Source organism: Mauremys mutica, chromosome 1 (genome assembly GCF_020497125.1).
Source record: "Mauremys mutica isolate MM-2020 ecotype Southern chromosome 1, ASM2049712v1, whole genome shotgun sequence".
NCBI classification, from domain to species: domain Eukaryota; kingdom Metazoa; phylum Chordata; order Testudines; family Geoemydidae; genus Mauremys; species Mauremys mutica.
The window spans coordinates 310290040-310309769 of record NC_059072.1 but is presented as its reverse complement, the minus strand read 5'-3'; the positions used below and the strand labels follow the sequence as shown (position 1 = coordinate 310309769).

Genomic DNA, 19730 nt, shown 5'->3' with positions numbered 1-19730 from the left:
CTGGGGTGGGGCCAGAAATGAGGAGTTCAGGGTGCGGGATGGAGATCAGGGCTGGGGCAGGGGGTCAGGGGTGCAGGCTCCAGGTGGCACTTACCTCAAGCACCTCCCGGAAGCAGTGTCATGTCCCCACTCCGGCTCCTACACGAAGGCATGGCCAGGCGGCTCTATGCGCTGCCCCAGCCACAGGTGCTGCCCCTGCAGCTCCCATTGGCCGTAGTTGCTGGCCAATGGTAGATGTGGGGCGGTGCTTGGGGCAGGGGCAGCATGCAGAGCCCTCTGGCTGCCCCTATGCATAGGAGCCGGATTGGGGAACATGCTGCTGATTCTGGGAGCTGTGCAGAGCCACAACACGCATAGAGCGGGGCAAGCCCTCGACCCTGCTCCCTGGCAGGAGATAAAAGGCCAGATTAAAACATCTGAAGGGCTGGATGCGGCTTTATACTAAACTACCATCTAATCTGAGAACTGGGTTCTCCACCTCTAGGCTGAGTCACATTGGCAGGAAAATGCCCGTGTGCACCTGTTCTGAGGCTAATGAGGACATCAGTCTCCAAGGGTGTCAAACTATTAAAGTTAAACTTTGCAATTCTTCATTTTTAAAATGGAACGTTCAAAAATGGGAAGGTTGGTTTTTTATTTATTTTTGTCCTTTTGTTTTGAACTTTGACATAAAATGTAGGTTTCAGAGGAAAAACGCACCCACACACCCCGGCCTGGCCCTTCCGGCTGTGGAGCGGTGTGCTCCAGCACCCCCTGGGGATCCCTCCTTCCTGCCCCCTTTTCAGCACGGGAGGCAGAGATAAGGCTCCTTGGGTGGCTGGGGAAGTTTTGGGGCTGGCTCCCACTCATGGCACTCACGGTGCATGGACACCCCTGCACACGCAGCCCCAGGGAAGGCAGGGACACCTGGGAGCAAGTGACAGAGAGAGGAGCAGGACCAAGTGGCTGCCCTGCAGGGCTGGGAAGTGGCAGAGCCTCCATCTTGGCTTGGCTTGGGGAGAGATGACCTCCAACATCCTGGCAGCCACCTCCTGCCTGTCAGCTTTGCTCCCTGCTGAAGGCAAACTCTGCGCAGCAGCGAGGAGGAGCTGGAGCCGCAGGAGGCTGTGGGGAAGTTTGGGGCTGGCTCCTGCTTGCTGCCCTGACAGTGCCTGCTGCCCAGGCATCCCTGCACACTCAGCGCCAGGGAGGGTTGCAAGGGCAGAGAGTGGAGCAGGGACTAAGCGGCTGCCCTGAAGGAAGGGGGAGCAGCCAGGATGTTGGGGGTCATCCCTCCCCCAGCCCAGGGCCAGCGCAACCCATTAGGCAACCTAGGTGGTTGCCTAGGGTGCTAACATTTGGGGGGCGGTGACCATGGCAGCCAGACCTTCCGCCACCTCTGTTGGTGGTGGCATTTCAGGGGCATGACCTTCCACCGCCTAGGGCGGCAAAAAAGCTGGCAGCTGCTCTTGTGACCAGGAAGCAGCTCTCTTTGCAAAAAGCTTCTTCTGATCCATCTCCACTGAAAACCTTGCAGGCTCTCTGATAATGCCCTTGCAGACTGGTGCTCAGCAGACAATGGGTTAACGCTGACCTAAGCTGCTGTCCTTTGCAAAGGGAGGTGTGGCTTCCATCTGTAACAGAGTGCAATAGACTGCACCACAGATTGAAGGCATAGAGAGGACTAAGAAAGTTGCCTCAGGGAACTCTGGGATACATCCAGAGAATTTACAGAACCCAAGTCAATCCAGGGCTGTGTGCACACAGGAAAGCAACCCTAGGTCCCATCTTAACATGGGCTCGGACTCTCCAACTCTTCATGGTCCTGGGACCTTAGGGTCAAGCCTTAGGTTAACACAATTGGTGTGTGGATGCAAGGCAGATTAGGCTTGAGCCCAGGCTCTCGCCTGTGGTTACACTGCTGTGTAGACATACTCTGTGAGTCCAGTGATAAAGAAACTCTGTAGCTAGCATGGATTTAACTTTTCCTTTTTATGAACTTTTCCTTCAAAACTGCTACATATTTTGTTTGGAAAATTCAGCATGTGGTTAAACAGGCGCCATGTTAATCACTGCATTTAAGAGATGATTGCTTCTGATTAATTAATACAACAATCAGTCATGCTCTATAATTGTTCCAACATGAAAAAGTAAACCAACACTCAAGCCTAACCATTCTAATCCTTCGTTCCTCTTCTCCTCTTTCACATAGCCCAGGGCCAAAACAGACTGACTTAATAGGCACTTGATCAATTCATATCTCCGGAACCCAGAACATACGATTTTCATGAACCATTTCAGCGAACTCTTGAACCACTTCACCTATTACCAGTGGTGAGCTGGAGCCAGTTCGCACTGGTTCACATGAACCGGTTGTTAAATTTTGAAGTGGTTTTAGAACCAGTTGTTAACCCGCTTCCCTGTGAGGAGGGGGCGGCTGCGGCTTTGATGGGCTCCGGTTGGGAAGTGATGTAATTCCTCCTTCAGCCACTGGGGGCGCTGCGCTTCAGGAGCCATGTGGGCCGCCGCCTGGCCCTGGCCCTGGCCCTGTTTCTGCTGCTGCTGCCCTGGCCCTGGGGCTCCCGCTGCTGCCTGGTGGGTCCCCGGCTGCTCTGCTGGGCCTGGGCTGCGTCCTGCTGCTCCGAGCCGCTCTCCCCATGAGTACCCGCCACCCTGCCCGCAGCCAGCCCCTGCCGCACCCCCCTGCCCGAAGCCAGCCAGCCCCACACTCCTCTGTCTCCAGCCCTGCCAACGCTACCGCACCCCCTGCAGCCCTGCCCTGTCTTCAGCCAGCCCCACACCCCCTGCCCTGTCTCCAGCCAGCCCCTGCCGCACCCCCCTGCCCGAAGCCAGCCAGCCCCGCACTCCTCTGTCTCCAGCCCTGCCAACCCCTGCCGCACCCCCCTGCGGCCCCGCCCAAAGCCAGCCAGCCCCACAACACCCTGTCTCCAGCCAGCCCCGCACCCCTTGCCCTGCCTGCAGCCAGACCCTACCTCCAGTCAGCCCCACCCCCCCGTCTCCAGCCAACCCCGCACCCTCCTGTCTCCAGCCAGCTCCGCACCCCCTGCCCTGCCCGCAGCCAGCCCCACACCCCCTGCCTCCAGCTAGCCCTGCCCCACGCCCCTGTATGCAGCCGGCCCCACGTCCATTGGTGCCCTGCAGTTCCCAGGGCAGTAACCCTGCACACTTGCTTCAATGAGGGGGGCAGGAAGCAGCTGGGACCCACACATGTGCACACCCTAGGGTGATCAGACAGCAAGTGTGAAAAATCGGGACAGGAGGTGGGGGGTAATAGGAGCCTATATAAGAAAAAGACCCAAAAATTGGGACTGTCCCTATAAAATTGGGACATCTGGTCACCCTAGCACACCCCCAGGGAGCGGCGGGGACCCACACGTGTGAAACGGAGCTCATTTCTAGTTCAGGCCCATCTTTTTATAAAAGAACTTTAGGTGGGGTTAACATACATCTGTATTATCCCGGACATGTCAGGCTTTTTGGTTCTTAAATCGCCATCCGGGATTTTTTCCTCCTGGGAAAATATGGACGTATGGTAACCCTATTGGTACAAAAAAAACATACTGGTGGCACATCCCTTAAATCAGAACTTTGTATAGGGAACAGGTTGTTACGATTTTGGCAGCTCATCACTGCCTATTACTGTACTATGTTGAAAGCTTAACATTCACATGTTCTGATTTGTCAGCCCCTCATGCCACCCAGAATGGATGTGTATTTTGCCAGAGTCTGTCTCTTCATAAGATGTTCACAAGGCCATGATCATTGCGAAGATGTAACATTTTTATCAAACTTTCTTCTCAGCTGTTGCTGCAGCCGCTGCTGAAAGGGCAGTGTCCAGCTGGTGATGGTGAACTTTTTGTTGCAGCTTTAAAAGGGGAGACTCTACAGGGCATTTAAAAATATACTGCATAGTTTTATTTTTTAACTTCATTTTGATAATGGCCTCGTAGAAGCATGATAATTAATTATGACTTACATTAGCCCAAGGGCACATGGCACGTTGCAGATTTATAGGTCAACAAGATCATTACAGAACTTGCAATCTAGCGGCGTAATCGTGTCTTTTACCTAGTGCATGGAGCACTGGGCCAGGATTCAGGAGACCGGGGTTCTATTCCCAGCTCTGCCACTGGCCTGCTGGGTGACTGTGGGCAAGTCACTCGACCTTCCAATGCCTCAGTTTCCTCGTCTGTGAAGTGAAGATAATGATACTGACCTCCCTTAGAAAGCACTTTGAGATCTACTGATGAAAAGTGCTATGTAAGTGCTAGGTATTATTAATATATAGACATTGGCCCCTTTTGGGGCAGTGCAGAGCTGTGCCAATTCAGGGGGAGCTCTGGGAGGAATTCTCACTCGGGATCCCCTTGGAGTTATTTGTCTATCGAGGAGGTACTTGTTTTGTCACATCACCCCAGCATCTGAGCTCCTTGCAATACTAAGGAGTGTAGCCTTACAGCACCCCTGGGAGGTAAGGAAACAGAGTTATCTTCATTTTACAGCTGGGGAACTGAGGCATGAAGTAACTTGCCCAAGAACAAACAGGAAGTTTGGGACAGAACCAGGATCTCCTGAATCCCAGTTTCACGCCTTAGTCCCAAGACCCTCTTTCCTCTCCTTAGGGCAAACGATCAGAAAAGCAATCAGGTTTGCTAGTCAGGTTACTTTGTCTCATCTCACTCCTGAGACTATGCAACATCCATGAGCCCAGAGCTCCACTACTTCCTGTGAGGTGTGTACAGAGGGACATAGCTGCTGTAGCCTTCCTAGCTTGCCCTCTGTGAAGTGCCATGATACTGGCCCCACTGAAGTCAATGGAAATTTTACTTTGGACGTCACCTGGGCCAGGATTTCACACTAGGAGGGAGCAGTACCTGTGTTGAAAAAACACAGATGGTGCAATTGTACCTGGCCACTGCTCAGGGCACAAAGCTTTGAGTCTTTCCATCCTCTTGCATAACCCTGGGGCAGCCAGGCACAAAGGCCCTAAATAAGGCACATCCTCGTAAACAAAGGATGACAGATGATGGAGGTGGGGTAGAGAAGACAATAGACAATAAAAGGGGAGGACAATCTGCACTGTTGGGGCATAAGAATTCAGATCAGGTGTGACTCATGGTTATGGGCCAAATTCAGCTCTGGTGTATGCAGACACAGTTTCACTGGCATCAATGGAGATGCATACATTTACACCAAGGCTGAATTTGGCCCTTTATGTTTTTCTTTCTTTCACTGTCATTCCAGATTTTTATTTGAAAGTTTTGTCCTGTTTGTTTTTAAACAATTATATCAGGTGTGAGAGAGAGGGAGTGGTTAGCATGGGCAGGAGATTAACAAAGTAAGGGGAGGGGTGTTCTAAGCTAAGATCTGAAGGAAAAAAGGGTAGTTCGTTGGTACCTAGGAGAAGGGATGCTGTTCTGGGGACATGGGACAGTCTGAAAGAAAGACACAGAATGATGAGTGGCAGAAGGAAACAAAGGACTAGAACAGGGGTCACAAACTCAATTTACCTTAGGGCCAGTGCCAGTCCTCAAATTCTCCCAGTGGGCCAATAATGTCACTGAAGATGGTGTTCAGAAAAGAAAATGTTTATATTGTATTTTTTATTTCAAATTTCTTAGAAATAATAAAGCTGTCATATAACGTTATACAATTCTTCACCTGCCAGAGAGTTTTTAGTGTTTGCCAGACACCGTTCTATCAGTTTGCTGATGTTTGGCCTCAGTGACTGAGCAGTTGAAACCTTCAGGATTGCAGCAAGGTGTGCATCAGATAGTTGTACTCGGTATTTTGACTTGTTTATATTCATTGTGGAAAAAAGTGAAGCTGCCTCCATGACTGACTCTGCCCAGCAACTAATGGGGAGGTTCTCGGGTTGCAGATCGCCCATGGGCCGGGACTTTGAGACCCCTGGACTAGAACATCAGCCATGTTCTGGTGCTGTTCAAGCAATGACTAAAACATCAGCAGGGGAATGTGATTGGGGAGAGCTGGGCAGAACCTGGAATAAGGAGTTTGAACAGAAAGCGCTAGGGAGCAAGTGAAGGGTCTAGAAGAGGGGAAGACATAGTTGGGGGAGCAAGCAAAGAAGATATTTTCTCTTCCTGGCCATATTTTTTTTGAAAACTTCAACTTTAATAGTGGGAGCATAAAATTAACCTAGTTTTGTTTGCTTCCCCCAACATATAGTAGTGGATAATCTCAGCATATCACATGAGCCTACCCCCGGCAGCCTGCTCTAGGGATATTTTTGATATTTATCCAAGGCTGCAGAGCCAGCAGAAGCAGGTAAACTGACATAAACAATAGCTGCTTTGAATTATGTTTTCAGTCAATTTTAAACATGTAGTTAGTAGAGGTTGTTCCCCAAGCAGTAGCAGTCATAATGTAGGCCCAAACAGGGCCTCTCAGACTAGGACTGAATATTTACAATGTATATAAAAGTTTAGAGACAAAGGTCTTCCAATCATTTTGTAACATTTATGGCCAGATTGCCAAAGGTTCTGAGCAGCTATAGCTGTGAGTGAGGTCAATGAAAGCACCTCACCTCTCAAAAACATAGCTACAAGAGACTGGGAAAGCACCAAGATACTAAAGAAAGCTCTAAGAGCAGCAAAATGGGTCCTGGGAATTCCTCCTCCTTCAAAACTGCTTCCATTCAAAGCCAGCTCAGCACCCTGGCAGTCAAGTGAAAGGAATATTAACATAACAATGTTATTCCTGCCAAGAATGCAAAACAAACTGTTAGACAGCCCTTGCCAGTTACTCTCATCAGGTGGTAAAAATGTACAGGCTGCCTGTTAAACTCATAAAGGGCTGTTTGTTTCCAGTTCAATTTAGGTTTTGTTTCCGTGACAGTGTTTTTTCCACAAATACTGCTCCAAACATTTCCCACCCCATCCCCCTTTTATAGGCCAACCTCTTCCAAGCGTCCTGTTCTGAGCATTCTCTCCAACAGCACATTTGGATACCGTGACTCTGTGCCTTTGGGGAGCTAATCTTTTATGCTCTTTCTTCACCTAGATTTCCCCACATAACTAAACTGCAAGACAGAGGGCAGGGGAATGGTTTTCTCTGGAGGTCATCTAGATATCATTCTCTATTGGTCAGATGGGAATACTATGTAAGCGGTGCTGCCAGCTTTCTGTATCAAGAGCATTCACAAATATTTTATATTTGCAAAATTCTCACAGACCAGTGACCTAGAAAACGATACTCCTACCTCAGCTACAGAAAGCTGACTATTGAAGTGTCTGCTCTGGAACATACTATCATTATGTTAACTGTATTTTGTCTCTCAATTGTAATAACTTCCTAGAAGGAAGAATATTGCCTATTAATTTTGAGCTCATGCCTGTTTCCAATGAAGTCGATGGCAAAACACCCAGGATTAGGTCTTTTTGTCCTTTAGTTGACAAGGATTGTGTTTTGATGGATCCCTAATACAGCAATAGCCCAAACAGGCTTCTTTTTGCCCTGTTTTCTGTCTCTGCACAACATGTTGCACATCACGTGCATGGCTCTAAGACAGGTACTGCAGAGCAACGGGCAGAACTCATTGACTGATTTTGGGGTGGGAGCTTTTAATCCCTCTGTGACACAGCAGTGGATTTAAATAAACCTTACATCTATAGCCTAGGGGACATTCCAGGGCAAGCAAGCCACATTTCTGAGCCTACACAAGTCCACAGCAACCTTTTCAAATATTCCCAGGCTCTCTCTTTTTCTTGTGGTGAGACCTGTATTCTACTTCTGGATCTGTCACAGACCCCTTTGTGACTTTAATTTCTTCACTTCAGCCTCCTTACCTGTAAAATGGGGATAATAATTCTAGTTTATATTACAGGCATGTTGTGAATCTAAAATGACAGATGTTTGTAAAATATTTTGGGTTCCTCAGATGGATAGGGCTATACAAGTGCAAAGGTTTATTTATTAATTATTGTTATTAATTATTATTATCACAAATGTGTCAAAACATCCCATATATTCATTAGAAGAAAGTATTTGTTCTCAGATACTGCATGTATCTCCCACTAAAAGTATTTAAGGTCCCCATTTGAATATCTGAGGGCCCAGTTTGGCTCAAAGTATGCTGATATATCTCTCTTCAGTTTTCCTGGTGTAATTTTTTTGGGTCAGCTACTGTCATTTACTATGTGTTCGTAAATTACCTACACAAAAGTACCCTAGACCTGGATGAGACCACTAGCAATATAAATGAATAATATAATAAATACTGTTTCTGTGTTTCAGCTTCCTTTTTGGTCTTTTCACCAAACTAGGAAATTCTGGGGCCTGGCAGAGTCAAAACATTACAAAGGAAGCATCTTGCCATGGCGAAGGATTACACTGTCAAAGGCACTGGTTCTGGTTCTGTTCTCAGTTACTTATGTAAATCTGGAGGAATTCCATTGAAGTTAATGGGAAGAAACCAGTATGAAGCCAGTGTGAGATCAGAAACAAAGCCAATCATGTATACACAGTACTTGTAATGTGGTACTAATTGATAAAAAAAAATCTAAGGTATGGCTGGCATGACCCTTGAAATGTTAAGTGCTCCAAAGGCTCTGCAGCAGGAGCAAGCAGTGCTCTTGCAAATGATTGCACTGTGTTAAAAATAGTTCACATTTTCCAATAACTAACCCATTGCACTGATGTCTGATTCTTACTATTTTTGTGTCACCCAGGAACTAATAAGCCAAAAGGAAAACAGCAAATAATTGTGTGAAGACCAGATCAACTCCCCATTCCAAAGAGAGACAGCTCTCCCCCACTCCCAGTGAGCTGTTGTATTTCAGCAACAAGCAAGCATTCAGTTTCTTTTGTGGAGTGTAAGTCAGCCACTGTGGTTTCCTTTATCTATAAGTCTGCACTGACTTCTGACTCCAGGCAGTGACAATGAGATCAATCAGGAAGCTGCCACCTAACTTCATGGCTTCCCTAGTGAAAAACTGATGTAGCTAAATTGGTCCCTGTCAGCCAAGAACTGTTTTTTTATTAATCCAGAACAACCAATATTGCAGAGCTTTCCACATTTCCTAACAGACTCTGTAAAATCAAAATAGGATTAGCTTTGCTTAGACATCAAGCTTATGATGAGAGCCAGAAGCACAGGCAGCAACTGTCTGAGTGCAGAGAGCGAGGAAGATATAACAGCCCGAGATGTATGTGCCAGTTTGGTGCACAAAGGTGCACAAGGGTTCTTGGTGGACTCTCTTTAGTGAATACTGAAACCACCTGAGTCCAAATGGACTGTTCAGTGCATGGAGCCACATGACAGTAAGATGAATGGGGTTTAATTACAAACATGCATACAGAGGGTGCCTCCTTGATATTTTCGAAGTAGTCACAAAGAGTTTGACTCACAGAGTCAATTAATTTTAATGGGAGGTAGGTGTCTAAATCCTCTAGATGCCTTTGAAAATCTCTGCCTCTCGTTTTAATGTAACACTTGCAAGACGACTACGGGTCTGATCCAAAGCTCACTGAAGTCAGTGGAAAGACTCTCATTGAGTTTAATAGATTTTGGATCAGCCCTATGGCACCTATCCTGTAATCCGACTGGCACTAGTGAAGCCCCATTGACTTCAGTGGGATGCTGCGTACTTGTAAGTGTCAACCTGGATCAGGACCTGTATGAGCATCGAGCCTGTTTACTATAATCTCCAGTTATTTTCAACCCTGATACTTTAACACAAAAGTTTGCAGACAATTCAGCTAGCCACAAGGAATATTGTTTGTCCAACTTAAGAGCTAAATCAAACTGCCCTGAAAGCAATGAAAAACCCTAACCTAATTTGGAAAGTTCAGCGGCGAGCCGACACTGATTTAATTCCAGCGTGCACATCCTGGTCTGCCCTATAGTTAGAATATTTAGCCTGCAATGCTTTCCAACTCTCCACACCCAGCCATGCAGCTGCTTAACATGCTTAGAATGCCTGTGACATTCTTTAGAGAAAAGCACCCTGTGGTAATTACCATCATCTTTCAACTTTTGTTACCCATTACAATCATCAAAAGAAAATGTAAAAAAAGGAACAGGACACATGCAGATGTGTCCATAAAATGCAGATGGACACAGGAGAATCCCAGCTTTCAGATGTGATGGGATCAGTCAGTAGGAGAGGTCTAACTTGTCACTGCAAAACCTGTGGAGTAATGAGCATATCTAAATCTGTTTTGGATGACATGCTGGGTCATGGAGGATGAGCTGGCACTATAAGCAGCCCTCTGGAGTGATTTCACAACTGGAAGTGAAAGGCAGGGTCACCCGGGGGGGAGGCGGCAAGTGGGGCAATTTGCCCCAGGCCCCACAGGGGCCCCCACAAGAGTTTTCGGGGCCCCTGGAGCGAGGTCCTTCACTCGCTCCAGGGGCCTCAGAAAACTCTCGCAGGGCCCCCAGAGCTTCTTCCACACCGGGTCTTCAGCAGCAATTTGGCGGCGGGGGGTCACTTCCTTCATTCTGATAGTCACAGCTAGCTTTAAACACAAGGAAAGCAAGCAGCCACCTGGGCCCTCCTCTTTTGGTGGCCACTCACCATGCGAGCTCTGCAGTTCCCAGCTTGACCCAATCTCTCATGCCAGCAGCAGGACTGTAGAGAGGCTATACCTAGCCTGATTGCTTTCTTTCCTTCACCGGCAAATCAGAAGGCAGGGCCTCACGATAGCATTTGTACCAGAGTTTGATTACCCAACCTCTCCAGCTGCACATGAATGAGTCAATCAGGTCAGCTGGTTCCTAGAATATAATCTATGCATTGTTTGGTGCAGAACCTAATACAGTTAAATCAGCCTTAAGCAACCAGAGAAGAGATTGGATGCCTAGAAGACCTGGGCCCCACTTCTCCTGCCATAGGATGCGTGTACGTCAGTGGGAGTTCCTTGTTGCTATGGTAGAAACTAGAACCCTGGAGTGAAACCCTGTCCCCACTGACGTCAACAGGAATTTTTCCAATGACTTCTTAATTAAAGGTAGAATAAAATTGTACTGGATTTGGGGGCTACTTAAAAGTGGTTGCTTAAGGCTAGGCTGTTTCATAGCAGTGCTCCTTAGCACAGGATTCAGTGTATTACCAAATTCTCACACTGGAATAGAGAAGGGAAAGTGGGTCAGACAGATGAGCTCAGAATGTGAATCTTTCCCACTTAGGCCCTTCCTGGGGGACTGCATCTTGATGGGGTGGGAAGGCTTGTGTGCTTGTGACCCTGTGAGCTATGTCATTATAAGTTCTTTGTAGGGTCACCTAAGCTAGACAGGTCAAAGGGTAGGGAACAGACCTAAAGCAGCCCACTCTTCCTCCATGTTGGGGTTAAGCAATTGGCTAACAACCTGCCCTCATAAAAAATGTAGTTACAGAAACTCATGATGTTTCCTGTTAAACTTTAGAAAGCTCCCAATCCATTTCCGTCCCCACTACAATCGTTACCCCTTTTACTCAACCTAAACAAGCCTCAATATCCTGGTGTGATCTCCAAACCCAATCGCTCCCTAGGTTTTGCTCTTTCATTGGTCTTTAAGATGGCAAGTTCCTCATTTGTTTTCTCTCGTAAAACTACATAAAAAATACACAAGTACAATTTGAGATAAATGGACAGGCACCACCTGGATCACAATCAAGGGTCCTAAAATTGACATGGCAATAAACTGAGTTAGCAGAGTGATGGGTAGTAGAATGATGAGTGACAGTGAGTGAGCTTCATCCACCCCCATTATAGACACATTGCTACAAAACAGACAATAAGCTTCATTATTGCTCATGCCACAGGCATAACTAGCACTTGTATTTTACTCCCACTTTGGATTTTAAAAGTGCTTTATGTTGGTATGGATTGGAGTTTGTGACTGAAAACCAATTAACTTACAAATAGTTGCTGTTTATGGCTGATACTGCTAAGCAGGGAAAAGACAGACAGTAATTACGCCAGTCTCTTTGCACAGAACTAAGTTTCAAATTCAAAATTATAAAGTGATGATTTGTGGCATTAAGCAATCAGACAGCCACTCAGAGGTAAAATATTAACATCTATTAAAATCATGGGGAATTGTCTAGGTCTGGACAAGCCTGAAACAATACATAGAGTGGATTAATAAGCCGAGAGACATTAACTAGTTTTGACTATGTTATAAACTCAGATCCATCATCATACTCCTTGAAGCCCCCTCTTATTATGTGGCACACACGTGGCATGATGTCAGTCCATTTGATTGTTGTCTTACTTAAGGCCTGTAAAGAAAAGCCAAATCTTCAACTACTTTATCTCATCTCTTGAAAAGGAGGAGCCTAAACACAGTCCAGGATTCATCCGAGTATAATGGAAAACTAATGGTGATCACTGGGGAAAGAAAGTGGTACTGATAGCAGAAAGAGTGCTTAACTTCAGACTTGTCCTTTTAGTCTTACTCCTTGAAACAGGCTTTGCTTTCCAAATGGGACACAGAGCCAATGGTGCTACACCACTTGTGGTCATTGAAGAGCATAACAGCTTTCACAGAGGTGTTACGGATTTTATTCATTTTGTGCACCCTAAATCGAATTGTTTCCTAAATTCCAATCAGTTACACCCTACAAACCTACTGAAAGCAATGGGACTGCACAGATGTCACTAAGGGCATAATCTGAAGGCAACAGCAAACAGATTGCACAGATGTAATTGAGGGCCCACAAAACCTTTATTAGTGGCATGAGAAGCATGAGATGAAAGGAACCCACCTTGACTTTTAAGATCCCAGGTTGAACTTGCAGGGTAAACAGAAAAAACATCTTGACTTGAGCAAATGTGATGTGCAAGTCACTGAGAAAAAATAAAAACTGAACTGCATGATACCACTTTTATAGTAATTTTTTCAGAGAATAACCACCCTTTAAATATGTCCTGGGTTTTGTTTTTTTTCCCTAACTCCTACTTTTTTTCCTTAAAGTCACAGTTTGGGACATTACCAAAAAGAGAAATCCTTGTAAGGTTTTGGTTTTTTTTCTGGGCAATTCTAACAAACACTGCTCCATTGACAAAAATTCAGGCCATCTGCTGTACCTGAAAGAAACTCATTCCTTTCATGACAATTTTAATTATGATTTTTCCCTTTCACATATTTTATCTGTAAGCCATACTGAAACTTCAAGGATGACAAAGTTTTCACATTCCCATCTGTCACTTTGAGCTACAGTACTTTCCAAAACAAGGTTCAAATGCAACATAGAATTTGACTCTTGGTTTCATGCAGTTTAAAAAAATCTCCCTTGACATAATGTTTCTAAAGAATTTATTCATTATAAAAGGAAGCTTACAGCATGAAAGTGAGATTGAGCTAAAGGATATGGATTGTTGTGTCATTGGCTTAGAGATGTGCTCTTGCAACTAAACTGGATTTAAAGTGAAATCCTATACGGCAGAGCAGCCAAATTCTGCTATCTTTACTCAGGCAAAACTCCCATTGACTTCAGTGAGAGGCGTGCCTGAATCATGATTTTAGAGTAGGGTTCAAGTATGTACAATAAATTTAAAATACTTTAGACAAATGCTATTTTAATCAAAGTGGATTTGAGGATAACTGCTGATCACCTGATGTTATAAATCTTATGCACTGTCCTCAAATTCAAGGGAGGTATAAAAATAAGGACAGATCACAAAACCACGTTTGTTATCCTTCCATTGCTGTTTTTGGCATAACTAGTCATGCAGGCTCATTCAAAACAGTTCTCCTATAAATATGGATCTGCAGACTCTCATAGAACTCTCCTTTTATGGCGTTACAGTCAGGACTCCTATTCTCCCTCCTCTTATATGTAATTCCCCAGGGCCTCCTCTTCAGGCAGAAGTTCTAACATCCCATTTTGCCTGCGATCTCCACCACAGAAATTCAACCACTTCTCCTTAGCTGTGAATCGGGAGTTTTTTTCCATTAGATAAGAAAACGGGAAGGTTTCCAAGTGCAATCTCTGGTATCTGCCTTGTTGTACAACAGATAAAACTGTGCCTCAAGAGCTTTAACTTTTCTAATAATTTTTTGGGGGGAGGGGAGAATCAGAGCATCCGTCAACAGTGCACATGTGACCTCCATTCTTGTGTACATTCATGAACATTACAGGGACAATTTTGCAGCCCCCTCCCATTTCCCCAGAGAGTCTGCAGACCCCCATTAAGGGGCTGTGGGTTAAAATCTGTGTTTGAGAACCTCAGAGAAGATTGCACTGACACACCATTCAGTGGTTTCTATTGCAGGCTCCTACATTCCTACAGTCTAGCTACTAAAGGACCAAGTGTGCTGTGCCACTCCAACAAGGGGTGATAAGGACACGAGACATCCCAGCACCACCCTTGTGTTCCCCTGAGCACAGCACCTGTTCCCTCTTAGCAAAACACCCTACACGGGGAGGGGATGTTAGCAGGTGGAGTTATGGCGCAGGAGCCGGACACACACACTGAGGAATATGCAACACTCTCTCAAGAGATGTTGCAATGGTCACAAATTCCAGAATTCTTCCCAGCCCTCCTCATAAGGTGGGGCAGTCCCACGCGACTCGGTGCCTGCCTGGTACCACTGAAACCCTTGAAATAAAAACAAGCTGCCTGGTCAGGATTTTTCTTCCAAACAGTCAACCAGAATGTTGGAGGGATCCTCAACTTAAACACGCAGGTAGCGGGGGAGGGGCCCAAAAATTCGAAAAGCTCTTAGTTTCTGCAGGGATCTTGCCTCCAACATTCTGCTTTCTCTTTTGGCCCATTAGTCCCTGGGTTTTCAAACAGAGCACAAACTGCCCAGCTCTTCACTCGAAGCCCAGATCCCCAGGTTTCGTACAAATACATGCAGGCCTCTAGCTTTGTTAGCTTTCCTCTTTTTGTTTCATCAGTGTCCTGCCTGCAAAGGACACTTTTCCTGTTGTTCTGAGCCATTTTCACATTGTGAGAACAAGTTCCCTTTTGCATCAGATGTGAGAAAATCTCAGAGAATGATTACTGATGGAAGAGAAGCTCCCCTCCTCCCCCTTTCAGAAAGTATATGAAAGAAGGCCCACTGGCAGAAAGAATCAAGAGGTGCAGACAGGAAAAAGCAGTATAAATGCCTCTCAGATGCAAGCATCCTGCACAGCAAAAAGCTGCAATCCTTGCCAGCAGCTTTAGCTGTAGCCTGAGTGTATCAAAAGAGAATCAAACGTAGTTTTTAAAATCCTAACCTTATGTTTTGAACTGCCTGTGGGAAACAAATGCACAATCTGTGACAGAGGGTGTGGAAGAATCTTCTCTTCACTTTGATTTTCACTTGATCAAAGGTGGCATGTTCATTACAGCAGAGGAGCTTCAGGCTCCTGGAGGGAATTCCCTCATACAGGCTATCTTGTTACCTATGGGATAACAGCCCCGTTTGCTCTAATGGTTCCTGACAGCTTCTAAAATAATATTAAATACTTCAGATATTGTGAAGGGGGAGGGGAATTAAAGCCCAGTTATGCTAATACATGGAATGGGAGTTAGTAAATGGCTGGATTGCTACTTGACAAAAGTAAAACTCATGGGGTAGAGGCGGTTGCTGATGCAGAAAGGTAATAAAACAGCCTGCATAATTTTCACAACACTGTGCATTAGGGGCCTGGCTTTCAGAGGTTCTGAGAGCCTGCACCTCCCATAGACCCCACCCAGGTGCCCCGCACCTTTGAAAATGAGGCCCTATAACTACTTTTAGTTGTAAAAATCCGATTCCAGGTACTACATAGCATCACCTTAAGCACCAGAATAGAACCCTAGTAGGAGAAGTTATGTGATCTTTAAATAACATGACATCATAGTCTATTACCCATTACATGACAGAATTATTTGTTATGCAGCATAATAGGTTTTACAGAAATCTCACAAGACAGGTCCCTGCCCATGTGATTTGCTTTGTTTTGTTGTACATGCATCCTGTTAGTTACCAGTTTGGGGATGTGAGGTGGGGGTTAGGTCGGGCACAAGCACAGGAACAGGTGGAGCTGGAGTGCAAGTTAGCAAAGCTAAGTCAAAGCAGGTTCTGAGGAGGAACTTGGAAGAGAGTGAGGTTGCTCAGTGCCTGGATCCAGGGAGGCTTTACCAGGCCTGGGGGCAGCATGAAAAAAGACCTGACTGGGAGAAAGAGACAAATGAAATCGCACGGTGAGAGCAGTGGGTAGGACATAGGGGGCAGGAGTGAACTGATCTGTGTTGTATGTGGGGCTTTGGGTTTCTCTTTGGAAAAACCAACATGCTATTTACTCAGAAAAAATATTCAATAAACCATGCGGCATTAAAAGAAAATATTAATGCTGAGCTCTCCCTCTCCAGCTCCATTATATTGCTGCCCCTTCTTCCAACCCCTATGTATTTTAAACAAAATAAACGTTATTTTGTGCTTTATGTTCAGTAAGGAGATTCTGCCATTATGCCCAAATGCTGGAGCTGCCCCGGCAACTCCCAGGAATCCTGTCCCTCCTCTAACAAGAGGATGTGACTGTTGGGGGATGAGAGCAGATCAAATCAGCTGCAGGAAGAGTCCTGTGCACCATTTTGGATCTGTATATCAAATCTGAGGAGGGCGTCATTGCTGAGGAAACAAGATTGCATTGCCATCTCAAAGCAGCCTTTGCCGTGGCCCTAGGGATCCATGCCAAACTATCTCTCTGGCTGGTTCCTAGCAAAGGTTTCTTCTGCTACAAAATGAGCATGCAATTGTGTCTGACTGGCAGGGTTTGCTTTAAAAAGGGCTAGGATGGGAACAACAAGGTGAGTTGCAGATTGGAACCAAAATTCACGAAGAATGCTCAGATAGAATCTGGAATTTGACTGGGGAGCTCATTTTGTACAGTGAGCCATGCTCATCACTTGTACAATCTTAGCCTTGTGAAAAAATACAACAAGTTTTCACATGCCATCAGACTTCTTTATGTGACAACCCATCTGTGTGCTTTCCCCAACATTCTATGGCTCAAACCCAAATTGCTGACAGTTCAAACAGGCTAGAACTGCATAAGACATGTGACATAAAATCCCTCCATTAAATACATGAGGATAATTATGAACACTGATATAATAGAAGCTAACTTCATGGAGCCAAACTATAAGGTATTTTCCCTTATATAAAAAACATATTCCTTAAAAAAACTGTGTTCTACTTGTTGAAAGTAGACAAGGCAGATTTATTATTTATTATTATTATTTATTTGAATTGCAATGGCAACTTGAGGCCACAATTGAGGTTGGGGTGCCCATGTGCTTATACATAGTATGACTAAGAGCCGGCTCCAAAGATGCTGCAATTTAAAGCCCTGATCTTGAAAAGAGGACCATGAGGGCAGACCCTTACATCTGTATGGAGCCTGACTGAAGTCAATAAGGGGCCAAAGTAGAAAAGGCAGACTAAAGGAAGGATTATTATCCTCATTTTAGAGACAGGCTCATGCTTGAGTATCCACACCGCCTTGTAAACTTGGGTTTACAATTCCTGGATCCAGGTCTCACAGCCGTGCTAACGTGTCCATACAACACTACGTAGGCCTTCTAATTTGGGTCTGTGGCTTCAGCTGTATACGCAGGGCTTGGACATGAATCTAGTGGAACTTAGGCTCTCCACCACCCCCCTAGCCGGGTCCTAGGACCCAGGTCCTGAGTGCTTACTGACCTGAGTCAGAGCCCAGGCTTAGTGTGCAGTGTAGATATACTCTTACGGTAGGTCTATACTTACCTGCCGGGTCGATGCGTAGAGTTCGACTTCTCGGAGTTCGAACTGTCACGTCTAATCTAGACGCGATAGTTCAAACTCCAAACGCGCTCCCGTCGACTCCGGAACTCCACCACCGCGAACGGCGGTGGCGGAATCGACGGGGGGGCTGCGGACTTTGATCCCGCGGCGTCTGGACGGGTGAGTAGTTTGAACTAAGGTAGTTCGAGTTCAGCTACGCTATTCGCGTAGCTGAACTTGCGTATCTTAGTTCGACACCCCCCCCAGTGTAGACCAGGCCTATGTGACTTCACCAGTGACACAAAGAAAAAGTCTGTTACAGAGCCATAAATTTAACCCAGCTCTCCTGAATCCCAGTCCAGTTCCTTAACCACTAGAGAGCATCCTGATTCTTCAAGTTTTCAGACACTGATTAAGACTGTTCCTGTGGAATTACCTTGTCATACCACACATATAACCTAAAGATATTTCGAGGTATTTCACAGTGACAACTACATGAGATTACCCAAAATGATTTATGAGCAACAATAGTCTGAGATGCCTGCTACAGCAATAACACTCGATCTCAGCCAAGTCCTTCACTTTGATGTGACCGTCAGCTCATTTTCGTGATGGTGGAACTGGAACTGGTCCAAATTATATAACCAATGGGGAATATTACCCAGGACCCCCTCTGTCCAGCTGGCATTGGTTTATTTTGTTTCAGGATGGAGCTGTCCAGAAACTAAAGACAGCTAGAAACAGACAATGATGCATGTCGGTCTATATCCCAGGAATATGTCTAAGCCTCGGAAGGAAGATGATAATGGGCTAGATCCTTACCTGTTGTAAATTGCTGTGTAACTCCATTGAAGTCAATGAAGTTGTGCCAATTTACACTATTTGGGGTACTAGCCCACCTTTCCTATTCCCACTATTTCAGATTATGTTCCACCGCAGGCCCTGCAATGTCTTAAACACATGCTTAACTTTACTCACTGTGCATTATCACACTGACTTCCAAAAAAGCACATAATAGCACATGATAATGATGAGCCCTGAAGCCAAATGTTGCGATATTTTGCCGAACTATTAGTGCAACTTCCAAAGGGATGTACAGACCTCCCCAAACATCAGATGTCTCTCACTACACTGTGGGGCATATGGAGAAGTCACAGACAGATGAAGTGGTGCAAAATATATTGGTATTGGTGGGGGAGAGGTAAAATGTAATGTAATATCTACCATTACATCTGGATGATTTGTTTAACAGTCTTTTGGAGTCCCATTGACTTCAATGGGACTACTCAGAGAGGATAAAGTTAAGTCTTTGTAGCATCAAGGCCATATTCTTCATAGTTGGCCTTTGTACTGAAATTAACAGCATGTAATCAAAAGAAATCAGGCCTAGTCCAACCAATTGTGAGCATCTTGTGAAGTCTGTCAGAGGTGTCCCCTATACCTTTTAGATGAACATTACTATTGTCTCATTCTCTGCCACTTCATTTGGAATTAGAAGGATGATAAAAATCAGTACTGGACTCAAATGAGAATTCCATGACATTCAAAATGTCCCTTTCACCGGCTATAGTTTCAAAATGTCTTCTGTTTCGTCTTGCATGATTTTACTTACCCCAAGGTTAGCTTTTCTATGAAAAGACTGTTTTTCACTTTAAAACTAAATGAAAAAATGTAAACGTCTCCATCTTTTCAGTGGAAAGTCATTTGCACTCACTAATTGGCCTACTTTCCACTGAAAAATGATTACATCAGCTCAATTTTGCTCAGAAAAAGGCCATTTTTCAGTTTGTCACAAAATGTGATAGCTCACATTTTTGGAGAGTTTGCAGTTTGTTAGGAATATTTTACACACCCATAGCTCAAAAGCACTTGGCACTAACACTTTTTCATTATCTAGAACAATCTCTAAGTATGTGGTGCCCTGGGCCATCTCACTGCTTACCAAAATCCAGTGCACACTCAACCACCCACAAAAGGAAGAGATGATGGGTAGAGGGAAAGTGCCTATTCTAATGCCTGCCCAGGACAGTACATTTATCCT

General features: G+C 45.4%; 1 protein-coding gene across 2 annotated transcripts in view; it reads right to left on the bottom strand.

The window, feature by feature from the left end:
- Positions 1–19730, bottom strand: part of LHFPL6 (LHFPL tetraspan subfamily member 6) — a 201706-nt gene that overhangs the window by 21796 nt on the left and 160180 nt on the right. The gene's annotated exons all lie outside the window — the stretch shown is intronic.